The following is a 25,484-nucleotide window of genomic DNA, read 5'->3' as shown; positions in this document are numbered from 1 at the left end:
CCTTTCCGGGTAAGCTACGCCGGTTTGTAACGAGTAGGGATTTTCCAGCAAGCAGGAGAATTTTCTGCGGGCGGACAAGGGTGTTGGCGAGTTCCGTACTTGCGTCTTACCTGCTAGACGCGTGCTACTTACCTGTTACTTGAGTGTATTCCGTGTGACCTGCGTGAAAGCTTCGAAACCGACCCGTTTTCAGTTACGAGCGACATACGGGGACTGCGAAGTACCTGCGTGGGAGTCGCCTGCGAGGTCTGGCACTAAGGGCCTCTTACTTGTGTTCTGCGTGTACCTCTGCGGGCAAACCCCCGCGACTCACAAGTTTTGAGCATGCTCAAGGCCTTAGTCAAACCTTGCCTTGGGAAGCCTTGCGGGTTGACTTGCGGGGGAAAAAATAGCTACCCGGAGCTCCCCGCAGTTGGCCCGCACCTGGCAGTACTTATCTGGTATCTCGCCCGTAGTTGCCCGGAGGTGCGGACGCTAATCCGATACATTTACCCGCAGCCAAGTTTTGAGCATGACCAAAACATTTTCCGAGTGAGTCGCGGAGATTGCCTGCAGAGGTCCACGCAGAACACCAGTAGGAGGCCCGTAGCTGCCGCAAGGCGCAAGCAGTTGATCCGCTTGAAGTACGTAAGTTGCCCATGAATCTATGCAAATTGAATTCCTTTAGAAGGATTCCTTCACCAAGTTGTCAGCCCTCATTCGCCACCCATGCGCCTGACACGCACCACTACCACTGGCACTGGCGCCTGGAGCAGTGCTCGTGGTGCATGTAATAGTCTTGGCGAGCGCAGACTTTTTTCGAACAATAAGGTCTTGTCGCATCTAAAGTGGCCTATAAAATTTTATTGATACCACAATTTGGAATCACATACTACATAGGGGTGTTCCACAGGGTCCAACCGACCACCCCATGCAGTCAAACCTTTTCTGCGGGGTGGGTTGAACGAAGTCATTTTTTCTGGGTCCCTGCGCCTTGACTATATATGCCCTCCATAGTAGTGAATTCCAGATTGAGCATTGGATAGTCTTGCTGGTACTTTTAGTGAATGCCCCCAAGTTTCTTTCTTCCTTTTTATTTATTTTTTTATTTTTTGGTAGCATCAAATTACATGTATGAGCATAATTTGGCAGCCATTGTAATAAATGAAATTAAGCATCTTTATTTAAAAAACAGTTTTTGTCTGAGGAGCCTCAACTTGTACTTTTCATCCAGTGTACTTTACCCAAATTTCACTTTCAAATTTTGGCATATATCTGTGTCCCACTTCTTGTGAAAATGCTCTGCACTTGGTCATTGTGTGGTCATTGTAATGAATCTTGTCCGAAATGCACTTCTTTGGCTTTCTTCGATTAAGAACCCATTGCAAATTATATGGTTTTGTTGAAGAAGAATATTTCGGGTATTCATTTCCTTTTGCTCAAATGTCATCCTGACTATGCTGAATTTGAGATTCTGTGGGGCTTCATTGGTGATCAGAGAACCGTCTTCATGTATGGCTTCATTCAGTCTGTATAGTCCTTGAAATCCAACGTGAGGGAGTTCTTATATTTATCCATAAATGTGCATCCGGTCATATTGCTATTATTATCCTTATGAGCTGCTGTTTATTTCGATTTTTGTGTTCTAGTGTTCTGAGGAAGGAAAAATAGCTTATGATCATTAGATCTTGCAAGAGAGAAAAACAAGTGTTCTTTTGGTGGGAGAGAGAGAAAAAAAGAGATAAAAAGACAGATGAGAGGCAGAGGTAGATTAAAATAAAGGGTAGAAATATGGTGGGAGAGAAAGATACAGAAGAGATAGAAAGACGGGTAGGAAGAGGCGGAGGTAGATAAAGAGATATATAGAAAGATGTTGAGAGAAAGAGGAAGAGCAGAGGTATGAAGTAACAATGAAGCCAGACACTTGAAAAGAACTACAAAGACAAGAAGAGACAAAGGTAGATAAAAAAACAACAACAAACAAATAGAAAGATGGTAAGAAAGAGAGAGAGAGAAAGAGAGAGACCAGGAGTAAGTGATAAGGAAGCTAGAGAGGTAGAAATAGAAAAAGACAGGAAGAGACAGAAGTAGATCAAAAAAGAAAAGAAAAACACCTTAGATGTAAAGATGGTGCTTTAGAAAGAAGGTGGAGAGAAAGTGACACGGAAGCCAGAGGACTTGGGCTGCGCTTAATGTAACTTGAAAGAGAAAATCTTATTTCAAAATGTGTTTTGAGTGGCGTTTGGGAACAAGGTTTAAAAAGTGATTCTCTACATATGCCACTGCATACCACCAAATATGCCTTCATCATTAACACACAAACAATGGGTAGTAGAAAAAACAAATGATGCGCACTTTACTCTGCCACCAGAAACAGCTGGAAGTTGACGAAAGATGGAGATATAAACGGGTTACAAAATGGCATTGTATGTATCTACTTGCAGATAGGCGAATGTGGTCTCAGAATCATTTCAAATCACCCTCGGAATGCCACTTCAAATCAGTGTTTCTAAACATGTTTGAAATCGTGAGTGCATTTATCTATCACCCCCAAATGCCTTAAATGCATTTAGGATAGTGATTCTGCCTCAGAAAATCTGTAGTTAAATGAACCAACAAAGAAACAGAAATCTTTACAATTCTTAAACCGTGAAATGCTTTCAACCAGTTGCTAAGTATGACTGAAAAAAAAAATTCTACACACTCGTTTATGCTTAAACGATGTCTGTAAAAAATGTCTAGATATGAGTTATGTGGACACATGATCAGTTTATGCTTTTCTTTCTTCTTTTGTATGTCCAATTTAGATGATTTTACAAGGTTATGCTTTGATACATAAGCAAGGGAGCCATGCATTGCAAACTCTAGTAATGTATTGAGGACAGGTTTGTTTGTGTGATTGATTAATGGATGAATGGATGGATGGATTAATTGATTGATTGATTGATTGAATGATTGATTGATTGACTGACTGATTGGTTGATTGATCGACTGATTGGTTGATTGATCGACTGATTGATTGATTGATGAATGGATGGATTGATTGATTGATTGATCAATGGATTGATTGATCAATGGATTGATTGATTGATTGATTGATTGATTGAGTGAGTGAGTGAGTGCATGGTAAAATCAAAACATTTCTATGTAACATGACTCATAGTTGCACATCATAGCATACGTAAGAAGCCAACATGCAGAAAAAAAACCCATAAAACTTGCAACTGTTAAACAAAATACAACACATGCAAATTCCCAGGAAGTAAAATCTTTCACAATTACGAACCTCCAATCTACCCATGAAAGGTAAGAAGAATATTTATAAAGGAATTACGTACAGAGAGGGAAAAAGAAAGAATCATAGATTATTTGCCCATGTGCATCAGAAAGAGAAAAGGAAGAAAAGGTAAAACAGATAGACAGTAGGAGAAAGTTAAAGAAAAGGTTGTAGAAGCAAGAGGAGATACAATGTGGAAAGAGTATGGAATGAAAGGAAGAGAAAATTGAATGGGAAAGAGAAGGATAAAATTGAATGGGAAAGAGAAGGATCATATAAGAGAGGAGATTAGAACAGGCAAGAAAGAAGAGAAAGACGCATCATTTAAATGTCAGTGTGGTGAAATATCGACTGTGATGAGGTGAAGATGTGTTGATGCATTGTCTTGGAGATTATGCTGAATTCCCATAGCTGTAATATGCGCGACATCCCCGGTTCCCTGTATCTCAGTGGGTTAAGATTTGAAAGGTCATGCACAGGCTCGGGTGGTGAGCCGCCTGAATCTCGCTGGTCATGTGACTGTCACATGCCAAGCTGTGCTACCTCTACAATGGGTGATGCATTACTGTAAAACCAGACATTTTTGCGTGCGTAAAACTTTCACAGATACATGTATTGCAAGAAGCCCAGATACTAGAGCTCTGTACATGAATGTTTCTGTCTACTCATTGCATTGAATGCCAGTGGCAATTTGCAAAAGTTTTATGCCCCAAAAAAGACCGTTGACTCCAATTCACAATTAAAGTTTCATGCCACAAATGTTTCTGATTTTACAGGACTTATCTCTGCTATAAGGAGATTGTCTTCAAAGTTAAAAAATAAAAGTTCTTTTAGAGCATGATGTATGGCACAGTGAGAAAATTGCTCACATGGGCAGTGCAAGTTTGCAGAATGAGATATTTTTACTCACAGCTTATGCTAGCTGTTAAATTGAATGCATTGACATTCGGCCTACAAGATATACACTTTTGTACATGTAGTGTAGGTATGGTATCTTGCTTTGTTTTCCCCGTGATTGAGTGTCATGGTGATGATGTGCATTTGTGTGGTGGTGATGCTAATTTCGGGACACCCCAGCGAGAAAAGCAGTATGAGTATGGGCTAATTGGTCAGCCCGTAGAATTCAGAGGAATCTATCAAAGGCCTATGGCGTATGATGAAACAGAGGTACATTGAAATCTTCACTCTGACGATAATCAACAAGAAAATGGTGTTTCAGCATATTGCTTATGAAGTTCTATAATTCATGCATAGTAGATAACATATTTACTTGACACACTTAATATTTTTTTTGATTTGCCATATTTTTGGTCAAGTTGTGAATAGTAAAAAAAAATATATTAACTACTGTTTTGAACTGTTGTTTATGAATGAATTAAAATGCCATGGTGGGGGGGGGGGCAGGTAAATGTATGTCTGTTACAGTTTGAGTTGTCTGTACTAACTTGCATAAAATTGTCACTATAAATGCACTGGGGCAAAAGAATAAATTTCTTTGTTGCCAAGTCTCTTTCAATTAAGTTAGACTAGACAAGATAATAAGACTTGAATCTTGGTATATAAGCTCATTCTATTGCATATATGTCATTAAAAAACCAAAAACAAGACTGGATTACTAGATTGCAATTTACATCAAGAAATAGCAGTGGTAGTGTAGTAGCCCATACTTTCTACCAATTAAGCTCTTTCTGGAGGTGAGAATTCTTGATGGAATTTGACGGCCTTCCTGTGGAATTACAGCTCAAACTATCCTTGACTTGAACAATCATGGACTTAAATTTTCCCCATAATCCTTGAGTGCTTGAGCTGTACTTGATGCATACCCTAAGAGGAAATGAGAATCTCACATTTCATATTGAGTTGTTGAAGGTATATAATTGTCAATTGAATTTTATAAGAAATATGGACCATGTGAGTTGTACACTCAGGCAACGATTTTACGGCCTACTTTCGTTAAGAGTCTCTCATATCATTTGAAAATTAGGGCTTCTAGTTCTTAGATTATACTGTCCTGTAATGGATGTTGTCTAAGTAAAACCATCTTACCCCATGCCCTGCAGAGCAGAAAATATAGCTACTACAGAGGGTGTCAACATTGAGGCTTTAGGCGGTGTGATCACATATCATTGAAGGCATTCCCCCTTTCTTTTTGTAGTACATGTATGTGGAAAATTCAAGACATGGTCCCCTCATATCCTACCCTGCGTGTGCAATGTAACTCCACCTCTTGCCATGAAGTGTATACACTGACAAAAAGTAGGACAGGGATGGGGACAAAAAAAGAAGAAGAGAAAAACACAAGAAAGACATAGAGATGATGGAAAGTACAAGTGACTCGATCTCTTTAGAAATCTATGTCTGTCAAGAGATTGAAGTGCCTACCTTGTGCAATTGTATATACCCCATCCAAATTATGTATTTCCATCTGCAATCCCCGGGGAATATTTTTCTTGCCTGAGACCTGGCCAGGTGGGAATACATGACCTGGAATTGGAGCCTCTCTCAGACTTTGACTTGGCATCAACCCCCCTCCCCCTCCCCCCCCCCCCCACCCCAATCTTCAACCGCCAGCCGCCTCATCTCAGATGAAAACTGGTTTTGATGGAAGGAGGGTGACAGAGGAAGAATGAAAAGGACGACAGACTGGGGGAGAGAGAGAGGGAGGGAGCGAGGGGAAAAAAGATTGATGAGGAGACAGTATTTATGGCGATTGGAGGGAAAGATTGATGAAAGGAAATGAGGAATTAAAGATGGGAGGACTGCATGGGATGAACGAGCAGGGATGAAGGATGAAAATGATGAAGGACGAAGATGATGGAGAGCAGGAGAAAGAAGAACAAGTGATGAGAGTGTGGAAGGGCAAAAAGAGGGATGTGGGGGTAGAAGATAAAAGTGTACATTTAGGCCTGGGTAGAGAAATTTTAGGAGACAGAAGAACAGTATGTGGACGGATGTTGAAAGGATGGAGAGATAAGAGGGATGGATGGATGGAGGGATGGAGGGAGGGATAGAGTGAGGAGGAGGGAGACAAGTAAAGACAGAAATAGCTATTTTAAGTAGAGATATCATTATGATGAACAACAACAGTTTGGGGCAGAATATGAGAAAGAGGAAGAAGAGGAAGTAAAGGAGGAGGAGGAGTAGGAGGAGGAGGAGGAGGAGGAGGACGGGGAGGAGGAGAAGAACTGTTTCCCTGTCTGGACCGCCAGCATCATGCTATTGACACTTCTGCATCCGTGCAATAGTCTTAATAGCAGACCCACGAGATTTGCCTGGGATTGTTTACAAGCTGCAGACGGGGTATTTGTAGACTGAAGTTAATCTGAGTCATTTTGCCCATGCTCATTGTACACTTTGGTGATCTTCTTGTCTGCTAGAAGTACTGTGGATAAGGTTTGATCAAGTTGGTCAGCATTAAATGCAAGATTGGTCTATTAAGCTACATTTTGTAAGTCTGTGGGGCCAAAGTTCCATGGTGGTAAACACTATATGGAGTAACAGCAACAATGTGTACTACTTTGTTGTCAATATAGCAGAGATCTATGTTCTTATATCCATCCAGTTAGAGTTATATTCAGTCCCTCAATCTGAAAAGTGGTATGTATGTAAATGTTTATGAATTTTAAACTTATGATATTATTCACTTTGAAAATGTCCAGAAATCTTAACAAATTTGAACACATTTATCTCTGATTTTACTCTATTTTTCAGCTGTGTTTCATGTTATCATTACACACGTAGACACATTACTTCATAGCAACGTATACTTGATTTAATCGGTATGGTGTAATTGCTGTTGGCAAGATTAAGAAGCGTCGCAATAGAAACTAGCAATCACAAACACACTCGAGAACTTGTCCCAAAAATCTATTCAGTACTAGGCAATTAGATCGAGATAAGGCAGTTTAATTGTATCAGTATAAGAAGAGCAAATTGACTGGTTTTGGTTTCTAATCAGGCTGGTGAGGCTGTATCATAGGTTTAAAAGATAGCACATGATGCCTTTTTGGAGCAGTCATCGCTATTTGATCAGTGCTTCTAATTGGTATGTTCTTTGAAGGTATTGCAAAGTTTTGGAAGGCTGAAATAAGTCTGAACTCGTATTGCTTTTTGACATAATTTTGGGTGAGATGTGTAATTGTTTTGCTTATGTACTTGTGAACATAATAGTTGCAGTTTTTATGCATGACACCCTATGAAAACCAGCATATACGGGTACATGTACATGTTTGATAGAATCACTGTCTTTAAAGTGGGCAAATAATAATGATAATAATATGAACACATGTAATGCGCCGGTATCCATCATGAATAGATGCTCATGGCGCAAGAAAGAGAGGCAAAAAGAAAATACCAGTGAAAATGTATCTGTTATTGAAGGAAGTTAACAAAGTATCAGAAAATTTCTAACACTATCGTAACAGGTTATAATGAGGAATGAATGGATTCACAATCCATTTTTTTAAGCCGGTACTCATCAAAATTAAAACATCACCCATGGGTGGGTACCAATTTGAATCTTGGGAGCTTATGTCAGTACCTGGAAGTACTTGTTTAGGATTGAGAAGATTAATCCTTTAATTTCCTGTTACTTTCTTGGAGAGCTACATACAGGCCCTTTGCCAATTTTCACAAGATAAGATTGGCTAGTTTATCAAGTGTGACTAGTGGCATTTGGACCTAATCGAGTGTTTGGTACGTTAACCTTGTGAATCTCCATTAAATGACACAATGATCACCTTATTTGTGAGTGTGTGTGTGTGTGTGTGTGTGCGTGCGTGGGTGTCAAAATCCATATGAGGTTTCACAAACGTTGCCTTCCAAAGATATGAGATATTACATATAGTGTATTTTGTTGTTGCTTTTTTCCTCTCTCTCTCATTTCATAACTACCGGATATGTGGGTGTCTGATAGCTGGATTGTGGGTATTTGATAAAAACATAAATTGCCCACTGCTCTGTTGCCTGTAAACTGCTGTCTCAATGCCTCAGACTAGTCATTGCCCTGTGAAGGAACAGCAGTGAGCTGAACTGAACTGAAGAGAACCAATTGGGGGACCACAGGACATTTTTGTGATGAGGGGTAGGAGGATCATAGATCATACCCAGTCAGGGTGACCTTGTTTGACAGCAGTTTGGCATTCTGTTTTGTTTGTTTGCAAAGCAAAAACAAAAAGATAGAAAGAAGGAACAATTTAGAGAGCGAGAAGGAGAGATAGAGATCTAGGGAGAAGGAGGAAAAGAGGGACTTTTCCAAGTTACTGTGGAATGGGGGACAGATGCGGAGTTTTGCTGGCAGATTGTGTCAATGGTTCGTACACGGTCTGTGATCTATCCAATACATACATACGTCGTCTGCTGGGACCATCTCTATGGTTGACTGTTTGGCTGGAGCCAAGGGGGAAACTTGCTGGCGAAGGTGGCGACTGACTGACTGGCAAAGAAGGACGTTTGGGATGTGATGAGTGTGGGTGAGTTGAGCGTTTATGACTGTATGTGCAGAATCATTCTCAAGTTTGTTGCCATCATTATGTCATCAGAATGTCTTATTACCTACAACTGGCCTTTCACCTATGATGAGGAGGCAACCTTCCATTCAGACATCATCTGCCAGTCTTCATGTGTCATTTTTTTCTTAAGTTTTATCCATGTACTTTGTGTTGCTATCTAAACATTATTCCAAAGTTATAGTGGTCACCAGAGAAAAATGATACCAAAGTCCCCTTCTGCAGGTGTTACATCTTTAATAAGTGTTTTTGACATGATGACATTTTAAAGCATTGTATGCCAAGGTTGGTAATTAGGCAGTCATTGTGTTCATGTTACACGTTCCTGCGCTCACAAATCTGTGACAGCCGTATCAACATTCGGTGCAAATGCCGTATTAATAAATACTCTGGAATTGCAACCCTGTGTGAGCTAGAGACTTGACAGTACTGTAGTTACATTGTGTCTTTCAAATTGCCTAAAGTTATATAGTTGCATGGATCTGTGGTCGTGGGTTCTACTGTTATTGTTATTTGTTTATCTGTGGAAGCTGGCTGCATGGGAAAAAAAAAAGATGAAAAATAGCAAAACAAACATGAAATTGAGGCCAGAGTAGGTAAAATTATTGTGTGTTTGTATGGAGGGGAAGGGGTTACCGGGAAATATACAGTCCTTGTCATTGATGATGCACTGTTGTAAGGGGGTTAGACCTTGACCTAGAGAGTATTTTGAGCAATAATGATGAAGTCTTTATAAAAAAAGAGACAGATGAAGTTCCAAGATCATGGGGGCAGGGAAATCTTCATGCATTAAAACCCATTGCTTTAGATCCAATTAGAATGTATCACATGGAATTTTGAAATTTGAAAAAAAAATTGAAACATGAAATTTGGTGGCAATATGTTGACATAAAATTGTGAATGTTTGGTATAGCTGGACAAAAATTAAGAAAGCTGCAAACCTTTAAGTTGTATATTTTCTTTTTAACATGATATTGATTGCAGTAACATATCATGTAAAAAAGCTGAGGCAATGATATCGTCAGAGCACAACTATTACGGATGGAAATGTCATAAAAGTTGTTGCTGTTTTTTTCAAATTTCTCTGAGCTATCAAACATTTATATTTTTGATCAAAGATTTAGCCTCCGGTGATTGTGTTAAATAGCTTCCTGTGATTATGAGTATTTTCAGCTGTTTGGGCATGTTGGCATGTTTGATACTCCATAGTATACTATTTGCGAAATATCGTCATTTTTTTTTATGACATCATTTTTACAAACATACTATTTGTGAAATGATATCATGAAGCAATTCTGCCATCATGCGCTACTTCGTACCGTCATTCTGTGAAGTGTAACAATATCCAACAAAACAATTGTGACCTTGCGCACTGCTTTGTACCCTAACTCTGTGAATGTAAAAAATTCTAACAGAACAAATTTTGACATTACAAAGAAATTCTGACATAGCGCACTGGTTCAGAATGTCACTCTGTGAAATGTAATCATTTCTAACAAAATAATTGTTACATCACAGAGCAATTCTGACATTATACATAGAGCCAAGGGTTTCATACTGAAAGCACACAAAGGCCCAAATTCACGAAGGTGGTACAAATGAAACCATGGAGCGCCAAGTGTCGCATGGAATATTTCGTTAGGAAATCAGTCATTTCATTGATGAAATGATTATTTTGTAATGAAATGACAACATTTTGTAACTAAATGAACATTTCATCCACGAAATGATAATTTCGTTAACGAAACGGTCATTTTGTCGACGAAATAACCAATTTCATAACAAAATATTCCGTGCAACACTTGGCGCCCCATTTTTTTTGTCGATGGTTTAGATCGACCATGGTTTAATTTGTACCACCTTCGTGAATTCGGGCCCAAGGGTTATAACTCATGGAGCCCTAAACTACAACTGTATCACCGCCAATGTGACTTTATACTTGTGACGGCCTCTTTTGGGATTCTTTCAGTATACAAGACTTGTCAAACAATGACATCATTTCATCTGATGTGTGCTGCGTGTCCTTTATTGAAGAAGAATATATGAAATTGGCTGACTGCAAATTGTAGAAAATAAAAGTATGTGCTGTTTATAATAATGATTCTAAATGTCCCAATCCATGGAGCATTTTCCAGTGTGCCTTTGCATATGTTAGGTCTGCCTGTCTGTCTGTCTGTCTGTCTCTTGCTCTTTTTTTCTCTATAATCTTAGTGCAAAATAAAGTTGGGAAGAGAATTATGGTATGTCAGGCAGAGGTGCCGCAAATACGTACATGTCTCTATGTGAATTGACAGACGATCTCACTAGGTTCATGTGCTGCACCATGCACAGTTCTTTGTAACATGATGGAGTATGCTACCAGCCTATGGATTACATTTTGTGCCCTGTTCTGGCATCAGTTGGTGACCTGTAGTATTATGGTCTGAATACTCTTCTGAAAGGTGAGCTGGTGATGAAAGGCAACTTGTCTTTTTTGTTTTTGTTTGAGCCACCTTGTTTAGAATGAGAAGGGGATTTATCCCACCTAACATGAATGCATTGTCCATCAGGCCAGATGTAGAGGTCTAAAAGTGCCCAAAGGTATCTTGTTCTGTATTGGAGGTAAGCTGCTTTGAAATGAAATTTTAGGATATATAATTTTTCATATTGATAAAAAAAAAGGATACCCCCAACTCCTGAGGCATCTTTTGATTTTAATGAATGACTTTTTCCCAGAGGAACTAACTCATCAGAGAAGTTGAACTTGTTTGTGTCTGTGTTTGTTTATTTGTCATTTTGTTAGTTGCTGTTCATTTTAAATGGAGGTCATGTGCTTTTTCCTTTGGTATGGTCAGCATCGCTGCTTGTAAATCTCAATAGATTCATCAGGGATATTCTCTTGACCCATATTTATGGAAAAGTGCCCCATGCACAAAGAGCAAAAGTGCTCAGCAGTCCCCATCCGACTAGTTGTGATTGAAATATAAACAAAAGCGATGCGGTCAATTGTGGCACAAGTGAAATGTGCATCGCCGCTGTCATACTTAAGATGTTGGCATGCACACAAGAAAAGTTCACATTGACATATGATATGACTGCATAGACAGCGAGACAAGCATGGCAGGAATTCTTATTCGTTTGTCTTTTCTGGCCTAAAATCTCTTGGTAAATACTCGTGCTGGAATGATTTGCCGTGCGTGAGTGTATTTAATCAGTCAAGTATTTCAGTCGTTCTCCCGTGAAGTGGAGGGGAAGGTTAAGGGGGAGGTTGGATGGGGGTGGGGATAGACGAGAATCATTGGACTTTTGGCGCTGTGACCTCGAAATGTTTTCCCAAGCGTATCTCAATGCCGATGCTCCGCGGAATCCCAAAAAGCCAGGGAAGTCGTCTTGACTCTCTTCCTCGGAGATGGATGGCAGGATTTCAAATGCTCTCATGGCATGTCATTGGCTGTGCTCTCATGGCAAGGCTGCTCTGTGTATGTGTGTTTGCATGTGTGTGTGTGTGTGTGTGTGTGTGTGTTACAAATAAATTTTCATGAAAACTCTTCAGTGGTCTTCAGTTAGATGGTATTCAGAACTGAGATGATATTCTTTTTAAGATTGTATGACTGCAGTAGATGCCAATTTAAATATTTGATACCACAAACATTATAGTTGTTTCTTCTGTTACGTATATTTCAAAATTTTGAAGGGTTATAAAGCCACACAAATATGGTTGAAGAAAATGCAAGATTTTTTTTCTTTTTTGTTGGAAGCTCTTCACATCAAGAATTTGTAAGTTTCATTATCTTTTTAAGTATTCTTCATACCTTTCGCAGATGTGAGGACAGATAAGAAATAAAAAAAATCTAATATAATCAATTACTTGTGCAAATAACTATGATGATAACAATGATTATCTGTTAATTTCACCATGATTAATTGTTAATAAAGTTTAGATAATTGTCCATCTGACAATATTGCAGTTTGGTCTTTATCTGTAGTGGATTGGAAACAAAACATTTATGACCCCCTCTTTAAAATGTGTTTTTGTTACAAGAATCCAACTACAGAATGTCGGGACTGAAAAGAAAAATGGCTTAAAAGAAATCAAGATATGGGTCGTAAGAATGGTTGCATTGATGATATTACCCTATTCAAGTCATGTCTGTCATTATTTGTAACCTTGTCATAGTTGTCCAGTTACAAAATCATAAACGGAGGATCTTCCACAATAATTGTTTGCCTTGCGACTAATTTGAGTAGAAATCTATTTATGAAGGGAAACAGAATGAGGGAGATATATATTTTGTCAAAGAAGGGGCAGTAGATCTTGTTATACAGATTTCCTTTGTCTATTTTGGGACGGTTGATGGAAATTGTGTGACAAGAATGTTTGTTGATGAGAGGCAGTATTAGCAAGATCAGTGACCGCTGGCCAGCCCACATTAGTGTCAGTATGACACTGTATCCGCGATGATCTGGCAGGAATGGCGATACTCACTCCCCGGTCCATGCTGGGAATAGCAGATTGAAATATTAGACTTGATCGCAGCTTTATTGGGACAGCAGCGAGCGTCACACTTGCGGCCACAGTGTGGCTGATGGGGTGATTGGTGAAATGTGGGAGCCTAGTTTAGAAACTGTTGATAGTGCAGGTATGAGTGTAGAGACTGAGTATGAACGGAAATGCTACTGTCACTGTACTGCTAATAGTTGTCTGCAGTTGGTGCATCAGATAACTCTGTGCACATATATATGACTGCGTTATAATTGATGATGTGCCGGACTCTGCTGTTGTAGTGCCAGATCTTACAACTTGTTCCTTTTTGTGTGTGTGTGTGTGAATAGCAGTAAGTGAATCTTTGCAAGTGGAATTTAAGAAAATAAAGCTACATGTATTCTTTAAAAGATTCTTCCGTAGAGTATTGGACTGATCTTCCTTGTCCTTTTGCTAATGATATAATTAATGATGGCTTACTTTTAACCCATTGAGGACGGGCTGATTTTGCTACAACACCCATTTTCCGTAGACACTTGCCTGAGTATACTTGGGACTCGTCCTCAAGGGGTTAATGGTTGACAAATCAAAAGGACCAAACTTGCAGGATAGCTCATTATAATTTATAGGAATTGATGTGCAAGATGATATTCAAACATTAAAGTGACTAGTCTGAGCACACTCCATCATCAAATAATCTTCTTTATAATAATTATGTCACAATGTGCCTGGTTCATACTGTTTGCTAAATCTTGCTTGTCACCTATGGAGAGCCACAAGGAGTCGGCATCGTTTGTCCACTTTGTGGTGTGGGTTGTAAGTGTACCACTTTACGCGGTTTACGTACCTACCTCTTTTTAATGAATGAATGAAGTGGGATCCTTTATGTACGCGAGTCATGACTCCCTCACACATGAGCAGATCGACCTCGGTTTAATGTCCCATCATAGGAACAGAGTGTTTTTGCCTCATATTAGAGCGGATGGCATGATTACACACAATGTTGCTCAGCTAGACTTAATGGGAATCCAACCCAAGCCATTTGATCTCCAGGCAGACGCGCTACCGACTGAGCCATGTAACTGCCCTTAACAAGGGGAATGGCTAAATATGTCGACAAACATACATGTAACATTATTTTAACCCGTTGAGAACATTTTGATTTTGCTACAACACGCATTTCCCATAGACACCTGCCCGAGTATACTCGGGACTCATCCTCAATGGTTTAAGGTAGTATCACTATAAAATGGAGCTTTGACGTATGAATCAAATTTCTTAAAAACAGCAGGAGTATGAAATGACTGAGATTACCAGTGATGAATATCGCCAAAGTACAGTCTAACCTCTCCCTCTTATCCGGACATGTCAGGAATGGTGCTCATCCGGATAAGGGATTTGGCTGGATGGGAGACTCACTGCTTACATACACGCAGCTGCCAAAGAACGATCCCCTGTACCGTGCCCTCATTTAATTAAAAGTTTAATGTCCATGTTCGTGTGGTGATTTGGGGGTACTGGCAGTGAATTTCCGAATGCATGTTATTTAGATGAAAATTAGATGTGAATGTATGTAATTATGTTGGGAATAATATATAATTCTTGTGAGTTTGTGTAGGAATTTCTTTGAGTATGAAATCTTTTCTCCATAATTATTAGATTGAAGAAAAAAATTAATCACGAGGAGGTCACACCCGGATAACAGAGAGATCCGGATAAAGGGAGACTGGGTAGGGGAGGTCGGACTGTACTGCAGTTTTAAAGATTTAAAGGGAAGATAAACCCCAAGAACAATGTGGATTGAGTGAAAGCAGCAACATTAGTAGAACACATCAGTGAAATTTTGAAGAAAATCGGACAATCGATGCAAAAGTTATGAATTTTTAAAGTTTTGATGTTGGAACCGCTGGATGAGGAGACTACTCGAAGTTATGACGTATGAGTGGACAACAATACCAAGAAAATATAAAGAAAATTCTGCAAAAATCCATTTTTCATGAAAATTACAAATTCCATCAACTTCATATTGATATATGTTAAGGGTAGCAATTATTCCCCCTGCTTTCTGAAAGCGGTTGGTCCATTGTTTTTTCATAATTCTAGAAAAGTGAATTTTTGTGGAATTTCCTTTATATTTTCTTTGTATTGTTGTCCACTCATACGTCATATCCTCTAGTAGTCTCCTCATCCAGCGGTTCCAACACCAAAACTTTAAAAATTCATAACTTTTGCATCGATTGTCCGATTTTCCTCAAACTTTCACTGATGTGTTCTACTAATGTTGCTGCTTTCACTCAATCCACATTGTTCTTTGGGTTTACCTTCCCTTTAACATTCATTGTTTTATGCTGGCCCTTAATTCTACATGCAGGTTTTTTTTTGTTTGTTTTCTTGTTTTTACGTGGATAACTTTTGATAGGAAATATGTAAATGAAAGGAACTGGGATCAGTCATTCTACTTATGCTTGAATGTTGGGATTATATGTGCTATGTTGCGGGATCGCACATCACAGTATTTTTAGAGTCGATTTACACCAGTCGCATGCCTGTGGGGCATTATTTGTCTCCATGGAAATGCCAAGTCGAGCTCTGCCCGTAAACACGGCTACCCGGGCACTACACCTGCACAGGGTGGACGGGAGAAAGAGAGAGAGAGAGAGAGAGAGAGAGAGAGAGATGTGAGAGCTTGGAGGCTGTTTAGGCAGCTAGAGTTAGATCAAACTCCATCCAAAATGTCAGTCTCTGAGGAGCAGCTTGATTGATTGTCTTAAATGCAGTCCCGGAATATACAATGTAACTAGCGTGGCATCTATTAACACAGCAGGCGCAGAACACACACACACACACACACACACACACACACACACACACACACACATACACACATATACACACAAAGTGTTTTCATTTAATTGTTTTCTGCCATTCTACACACATTTTTTTTTTTTTTTTGGCCAATTTGAAAAGTACAGATGTGTGTATCGTGTATTTTTATTTTATTTTGTGCATTCTAGAATACCAACTTCTTCCTAAGTCAGAAATTTGCATATTCCCGCCCCCTTCCTAAGTTTCTTCCTAAGTATTCTTAGGGAGAAACTTAGGAAGATTTTCAGAATACCACTTAGGAAAAAATCCTGACTTAGGAAGAATACCACCCTAGGTTTCTAACATTTTTTGTTGAGATAATAAGAAACCTCTTATGAAATGTGAAAGAACATGTGATTTCAAGAGGAATTCAACATTTATTTGATGAAAATTGGTTTTGAAATGGCTGAGATATCCAAAACAGAGCAATTCGAGTAAAAGTTGGGACCAACCTTTTATTACGATTGCTTTGTTTTACTGTGTTTATGGATGTCTCAGCCATGCCAAAACCGATTTTCATCAAATAAACTCTGAATTCCTCTTAAAAATGTTTGCTCTGTACTATTTCATGAGTGGTTTCTTGATGCATGTACTATACAAGCTGAAATTTTCGCGGTGGTTTTATTTTCGCGAATTTCGCGAATTGCCTTTGAACCGCAAAAATGACAATATGCAAAAATAACAACACGCGAATAGCTAAGTTCAATTAGACCCTCGCAACCGTGAAATTAACAATACGCGAAAATGTCCTCCAAGTAGCAATTCGCGAAAATATCTGTACGCGAAAATTTCAGCTCATACAGTATGTATCTCACAAAAAGTTAAAAGCCCAATCCTTGTCTCCACCAATACTATACCATCCCATTAACCTTTCCCCCAAAAGTCAAGTGTGACTACATGTGTACACACAGTGTATAATCACCTATGACAGAATGTACTTTATATGAAGAAGGCGATCCTAAGTATGATAAAAATGTAATGCTCCTGCAACTTTAAGGTTATGTAAATAGGCAAATAGAGGAAATGATGGCATGGTACAAAAGAGGAGAAAAATAGTTTACTATCTACCACTGATGACATCAGTAAAGAGTGTGTTTATACCCTTATTTCCGTTTATTGCAATTATGTCTCTGTTTAGAAAGCCCTACCTTTATTATATTATGTATGTATGTTTTTAGTTGTTGTTGTTGTTTTTTTTTTTTTGGGGGGGGGGGAGGTGCTATGGGTGATGGTTATGTGTGTGTGTGTGGGGGGTGCATGTGTGAGTGTGTGTTAGTATCAATGAATTTATCATGACCCTTTGCACTGGCTACAAGAGCTTTTCAGATGTCCTCGATGGAAAATCACCCTTTTTTTTTTTTAATGTCAGTATCATATCATATTTTACCTTGAAAGCAACTGCTTTACACCTTAAAGATTAAATTGTCATTTTAACTCTTTAAATTCTATTTTCAATTCTTTCAAATACAAAAATCCCCCCCCAAAAAACAAAAAAACAAAAAACGAAGATATATTCCATGGAAGCAGAATAAGTAACAACTTATGCATGTCATATATCAAACTATTCAAACAAAATCAATGTGTTGTTGGACAAGAGAGGCCCACATTTTGTGGAGAGTAACTTGTTTGATAAGTGTAAATCATAAGCAGGCAAAATTTGACAAGAAAAGGAAAGAAGAAATCTTCTTCTGTGTCACAGGTTAAGTCAATTTGCAGACCTGGGATTATAATTTATGTGATATTTTTTTCCACTTTAAAGCAATGCCAAAGAATAATGACATGCCCGTTTGAACAGACTGAGACAGTTTCCAATGGCCATGCCAAAAACGTCAGAACTCAACCCTACTGTAGTTGTTTGTGGGCACTGTTACAAAAGATGTTTCATATGGACTACATAATTATGTAGGCCCTATGTGTGTTTTCATGCTTGTGTGGATATCACAAGTATGTATCGAGATAGTGTATCACATTTACAGTATGTAGCATTTTTTTTTTTTTTTTAGTGGGAAGTAATTTGTGTACCACTTCATTTATCATTGCAATGTTAAGACACAGCCAGATGTGGCTTTGGCTGCACTAGTCCTTCTTGTGTGGAGTCATTTATTTTATTTCTTTCTTCATTAATTTTTTTAAATACATAATGTGTAAAAAATAACATGTGAGAAAACATACAAGCAAATGCCAAGCATGAGGAAATATATGAAAATTGATTTGTCTCACCTGAAATAGGAGTAGGTGTACGTGATGTAGAAGTATATATCAGTGATTGTCACTGTATATATTCATAATAGAGAATAATAATGCAAAGAAACACCATTGATGTTCATGTAATGTCCAGCAAAGATATTTGCTAGGAGGCATAACATATTGCGCTCCTCAGAAAGAAATTGTATATAAAAAAGGTCAAAATTGGCACTTCAATGATTAGCCCCCCAAAAGTGCTGAGGACAAAGACAAAATATGAATTGATATAGGGCCAGTTCACATTTCCAAGGAGTTTACCATCAGATGCAAAGAATGAGAAGACCTACTGTTCATGCTTATAGGGAGACTCTGTACAATATTATAATTCCCATAGTTTTCGATCATCTTTCTCTAAATGGCAACATGTATTTACGGTGTGTTTATCCAGAGCCAGCTGACTACACAGGGGTTACAAGGTGCTGGCTCAGGACGAAGTCCTGACGTTGCAATAAATTGGCTTGCGGGGGAATTTGGCTTCTGCGAGCCTGCTTTGGATGTCAGTGCGTTCATTGACAAGGACGGTTGTGCTCCCAACGTGCAGACATTTTTTTTTTTTTCCTTTTGGCTTTGGTGATGTATAGTCGCACCAAAATATCTCAAAGGCATGTTTCTTTCCTTTTTTTTTGTATCCAAATGGGACAGCTGACAAAGTGTATAAGAGAGCATAACAAGTGTTTAATAATGACATCAGCATAAACTGCATGGTCCCACTGGAATTTGATCTGTAATGGCACTGTCCCCACTGGGTAGCCATTCCCTAAAATGGGGCTTACGTCTATGCACCATGGTTTGAATTTGTGTGCCTACAGCAATACTTTTAATCGGGATATTCGTCTTCGATAGCAGCAGGTTTGTCTAGTTGATTAGGGATTCGTCTACATTTGCTTTCATCAGAAGACCCATGCTCAGTGACATATGAGCCATCCTGAAGAATGCAAGAAATTGCTGATGCTTGTGAGAAGTATTTGATCATCTTTTTGCCCCTGTAGATAAAACAGCAGAGGCATATTTCATTCATGTGACTTAAAGATTTTGAGATGCCACAGATACACATGCATTCTTAATATGAAAATTTGTGCTGTCATATTTTTTCTTTTATTAGACTTTTAATACCATTTTGATATATCTTGTAGAACCCAGTCTGATTTTATGGAAGGAATATTCTTAAAGTGATATGTTGTGTCGTAGAGAATTGCTACACATAACTGAAGCAATTCATTGTATGCAGGATTGATTTAAAGTGTATTCTATTTAATGATACATAATAGTGGCTCACAGAAGATGGACATATCAAAAAAACACAGTACATTATACACATCACCCCCCTCCCATGCACTATGCTTTCAGCATTGTGCAAAATGTGGGCAATATGTACTGCGTAGTAGACTATAGTAGGGCCTACATGTCAAATCTACTTTGTTATATCCACCTTGCTCATATGCCTGTAAACTTACTTTAACACCAGCTTTCTTTGACATCCGGGCTTACATTAGTCTTCACAGTGCATCTTATCTTGGACACATTTATGAAAGACCACGGCCTTATAGATGTGTACAAAAATTGTGGCTATGAGAGATAACACTGCAAGTTGTAAATACAAAAAAAAAAAAAAAATTGTATCTAAAAGTTTACTGTGAACCATAAACTGTTTAGAATCTAAGACCTTCAGCATTTCAGATCCTTGCAATTGCGTTGATTTCTACTTCATTATCTTCAAAGTCACGGCTGAATCGGCTCTATCATGGATGTTTCCCATGCAGAATACTTTCAAATAATTTGAATTTTTTTATTTCTTTTTAGGCCCAAACAGGACTTCTGCAGCATTTGCTGTCTAATCAAAAGACCTCATTGCAGTGCAATTTCGACAAGGTTAAAGGTGTTGATTTTTTTTTTTTTTTTGGATGAATTACCGTTTAAATTAACCTGCCTGCTAGACATGCCCACTCAGGTGAAAAGAAGAGACAGTCCCATTCAGGGCCAATTTATTAGGCAATTAATATCTGTAAGATGCAGAATGTAATTAGGATTATGATGGCAAAAAGGTTGAAAGCAGACTGGTTGATATGGGTGACAGGCAATGAGCCACCAGCACTCACTCCAACTTTGATTTTTAGCCATGCTACATGTATGCAAACGTGGAATGTGCATTGTATGTACGCCCACCTAATCAACAGGAAGTATTGTTTTCAGAAAATTTGATGCTCAGGAGAGAACAGGGTCAAATGTGTATCTCTGGCAGTGGAATCAGAGCATGTAGCAGATGGTTATACCTTGTATCTCTTCCCAGCAGGGTCATCAAACACTAAGTAATCCAATGTGGGGTTACTAGCAAGTTTATCATAGATACTAAAGGTATGCATCATTGCTGAAGTGCGATACTCAGTGAGGGATTTCAGACTTTCGAAAGGGCTTGTTTGTAATCATGCGTCCAAAATGCGTTTCTAAACATGTTTTGAGTTTCAGTGTTTAGGCACTGAAATGAGTCCCTTTAACCTGTTGAGGACGGACTGATTTTGATAGAACATGCATTTCCCATAGACACCTGCCCGAGTATACTCGATCAGGACTTGTCCTCAACTGGTTAATAGTAAACAATGTCCAATTACAATAGCTATGTCACAAAGTGCATGACCTGTCCATCAAATATTTGTGAACTTCAAACAAATATTTGGTATTTAAAAAAAAAGTATACATATTTAGCACCACCCCCCCCCCCAAAAAAAAAGGAAAAAAAGGAAAAAATGGAGAGGGATTGCATACTTTTTGAATCTTGATCATGACAGTCAAGAGGCAAATGATCTGGGTAATTTTTCAGGGGGTTTTATTTGTTGTTTTTCCCTCATATCTCATACCAATACAAAGGTTCCATATATCATGGATATCTCATTATGCATCAACAGATACACATACCTTGTTTTGCATAAGTTTATGATATCAATCTCTACTTGATCATTAGTGGAGCTGTGTGTACACCTGTATGTTTCTGCTTTCAGGCTATACAGTGTATTTCCCCGAGGACAGGCCCATCTCAGCTAATGATTAGTTGCATTCATTAAAAGGGAGTGATTTATTTTCACAAATGGGGAAAAATAAAAACTTCATTCAACAAACAATAATCTGATGCTGGAGCGTATTGACTTTAATGGGTACTTTCCTAATGGCCACAAGCTGCTAAGAGTTTTTTTTTTTTTTAGACAATAAAGCATAGTAAAAGAACTTGATTTAGAATCATGAAATAAAATAATAAAATGTAAGCACTTGCTGTAATCAGGTTCAAGAAATGAAAAAAAAATTAGAGAAGAACCAACATGTATAATGTACCTTTTTTCATGTATTTTAACTTATAATTTTCCTAGTGGAAAAATACAAGAGCCAGCCTATGCATGCACCAATGTTATGCTTTGAATATATGTAGTGTCTTTCTTTAATTACTTCCTACCACAAGAAAAATGAATTACATTTAGTAAGTTAGTTCAGTGGGCTAGTTAAAATATGAAATCTACTATTTAAGGTCCCAGTTTCAAATCTATTTGCAGCAGTGCTATTGTATTATGTACAAAATACCATACCTCATGATTAGTGCCCAGTACTGTGCAGGGGATATGTGACCATTGTTTAGAAGTTTTCTGTATATGCTGGAGCACATTCTTGATATTTTTCTTAAATCTAAACTCAAACTCGGACAATGATTTAAGCCATTAGAATGGGATGCTACATGTATCTACACAGGCATAAATGGAACATTACCCATAATAGGAAAGGGGAGGGGTTAGGGGTAGGGTAGAACTCGTTTGTCAGTGGAGTTTTTCTTGATACCGTGTTTACCCACCATGTAATTTGTTGCCAGGAACAAATGTCCCAAGGTAACATTCTAAAGTACAAATCTCAGATAGATCATCAATAAAATTACAATGCCATGAGTCGAACCACCCTTTGTTTGCAGTCTTTTATCAGTTTTTACACCAAGCCCAGAGGAGTTTGCATTGCGGCTAATTCCTCCAATAACAAGAGGCCATCTAAAATTTTGGCAGAAATCCGTGCACTGCAGACGTGGAGCAAATAGACACTGCAGGGACAAGATGTCAGCTCGACTAATTGGTGCATCTTTTTGGAGTGGAGATGCCAGTCCGGGCGGTAGTCCTTTTAGAGGTTTTACCTTGAGAACGGCAATAATCGGTTGCTATTTGCCCTGCTGGAGGATGCCTTCCCATTACTTAATGCTGTGTATGAGGTCGAGGTCCATTGTGTGGGTTTTGCGGTGAGGCGTTTAGCGGTGCTAGCACCATCTCGTATGATTTGGCCTAATGATCTCTCTCTCTCTCTCAATCATTCCTTCTATCTATCTCTTCTCTCTCTCTCCATCTATATCTCTTTCAATATATCTTTTTATTTCTCTCTTTCTGGTTTTAACAAGTGATGCTCATCTATTCATTTTGGATACATTGTAGACCTGTGTTTGTGACATCAAAGGTCTGTAATTCAAACTTGCCTGCAAAACAATGCAATGTTAATACACATTGTACATAGAGCCATCCCTTTTGTCCCATCTTTTGCTATGTTCACACTGTGGCATAGCATATTTCTGCTCACTGGCACTTGATAATCACCTCTCCATATTTCAATCCTACAACTATATGAAAGCCTGCTTTCATGCTTGACTTATATGCAACTTTATTAAAGTAATGTGATGATAGTATGCAAATAATGCACAGGTGAGAGGGCATTAGTATAGATGCAGCGCACTCGAGGGTATTTGAGTGAGTTGCAGCTCCACTAATGTCCCAAACCTAAACCTGTGCATTATTAGCTTTAAAAAATAGTTCTATGAACTATTTTTTCATTTACCTTATGTTTATTGATAATATACTGGTCAGCTACATGTACATGTAGAACTAACCTTTGAAAAAGCCAAGATGTAAAAAAAAAAAAAAAATACCCCAAACACACTGGCGCTAAACACAAACTCGTTTACAGTACTGCTTTGATTGAACATGTGCTTGTAACTTACTGAATGCACATTAATTGCTGCAGTATGCAGTTGCGATGTCATTGAGCGTGATCACTGCAAGCCACAGTCATGTGCGTATCTCTGAGCGGTCATTAGTACCAGTTACTAGTATGCAGTCAATGGTAAAACGTCATGCCTGCTGGGCATTTTAGGCAAAATTAGAGGCTGGTCACATGATTGCTCTCAGCCAATCATTTTATTAGGATCCATGTCATCATTTTATACAACACATGGGGGTGGGGAGGGGACATACACATGGATATAATCAGAACTCACATCTATTCAACATTGCAGTATGTGCAGTTCTAAAAGGTATATGGCTAGATGCTCAGTCAGAATTGCATCTTTTCAGAATATATTTAGCAGTTACATTTTTAGCATATTGTGCAACATACTGTGTAGGTAGCCCTTTGCTTTCTGTGAGTTGGTAGTACACAGACTTGTAATTTTTGCATCCAGCTATCATAAAAACAATAACAATTGAAGCATATATATCTGTGCAGTAGATATACTGTATATTTGCAGTGAAAATTTGCTGAGTGTTTACCCCAAATTCATTCAGTCAATATATCTTCTTGATAGGCAGCACAAGTGATAAAAAGATATGTTTATACTCGAGAGTATCATCGCTGTACATCCTGGAAAGGGGGGGGGGGGGGTCACTGTTAATGTCTAGGTCAATGGAATAAAGTGGCTTCAGGAATTTGAGCCCATATCACTCCTTTTGAACGGAGGAGAAGGAGCAGAAAACTAGAATTTATCATCTTCCGTCTTGGCACTGGCTGAAGAGTTTTGGTCTGGAGTCAGTGATAACCTTTTTAAGAGGGGTTGCAATCTCGTGAATTTCGCACTTGACATATTTACACATTCCAGTGTGTATGATGGGGATGAATCACCAGTTTATGATGGGGTTGGGGTGAAGCATGTACTGTGTAGGTGTGAGCTGTGCACCGATTGGGGTACCAGACACCCTCCCCTCCCATACCCCTATCTGCTGTGGTTTCAAGTGGACCCTATCCACATTCAAAACTTAAGAACACTTTACAGGGAAAAGCCAGCCAGCAGACAGCAACACTATAGACAAACTGCTTTGTTTTGTGTTTATGCTATTTGACATACATTATCGTTATGTACATTGTATGTTCTCCCTGATGAGCACTACCCAGCAGGCTTTAAGTGGGCAGTCTCAGTTTTGACCGAATTGGTGAAGAAGTGGGACCTATAGATCCATTTCTGCATGAAAGAATGGTTGAAAGCCATTCTCAACAGCGTTCAATGGAATAATTGCAGAATTAACTTTTTTTGTGTGTGTTCTTTATATAGTTATGTCATCCACATGTGCGAGACATGTGATCCCTTGCAGTAAAGAGGAATCATGCTGAGAATGCCAATATCTATCAGATGTCAATGGGGTTTGATTTCTTTGTCAAGCAAACACTGTTTTCCACCACTGCTGACCCAAGTCACCCTTTATTACCCAAATGACCTGAACTCCGAGGTGGTCACAATTGAGGCTGCAAACATGTCTCTGGACACCCCACTGTTGCTCAGGGAAATCGGATCATTTTGTTTGTTATATACACAATTATCTTGGTTCAAGGTTATGGGGGGGGGGGGGGAATTGACAAAAGCTTTTCATAGAAGATGCCACGTTCATATTTGTCTATATTTCATGCCTGTATCTTATTGGATGAGCCTGTTACTAGTATTTGAAATGTAAACGACATGAGTTTCAGATGCATCTTCTCCATGGCAATGGTCATGATTTACAGTAAATGTTTCTAGAAATGAATATTACTGCAAGTTGCATTCACCAGTTGTAGACAAATGTATATACTGGGACCATGCATCACTGTTTCAATCACACAAGGGCATGAGATGTGTCTAGAGATCAGACTACAGTGTTTTGTAGGTGTGTACTAACATTCCATAAAGGCAGCCTGTGTTATGAGCTGTTTACTCTGAGATATAAAAGTGTGGTATCAAAGTTATAAAAGTTTTGAGGTGTGAACTTTTCCATGGAAGTGTTACTAACTGTGTGTTGTGTTGTGGTGGATCATCAGTGTGACCAGACAAGCAGTTTGCTCTGTGAACTGTTTGGAAACCAGGAAACTTTGTGAGAGATTTTTGGTCGAGGTGAAC

The 25,484-nt window shown here is 38.7% G+C and overlaps 1 protein-coding gene across 1 annotated transcript in view; it reads left to right on the top strand.

Annotated features, from left to right (window-relative positions):
* LOC140242063 (uncharacterized) overlaps positions 1–25,484 on the top strand; it is a 219,312-nt gene that overhangs the window by 102,770 nt on the left and 91,058 nt on the right. The gene's annotated exons all lie outside the window — the stretch shown is intronic.

Source organism: Diadema setosum, chromosome 18, assembly GCF_964275005.1.
Source record: "Diadema setosum chromosome 18, eeDiaSeto1, whole genome shotgun sequence".
NCBI classification, from domain to species: domain Eukaryota; kingdom Metazoa; phylum Echinodermata; class Echinoidea; order Diadematoida; family Diadematidae; genus Diadema; species Diadema setosum.
This window is presented reverse-complemented; position numbering and strand designations above follow the sequence as displayed.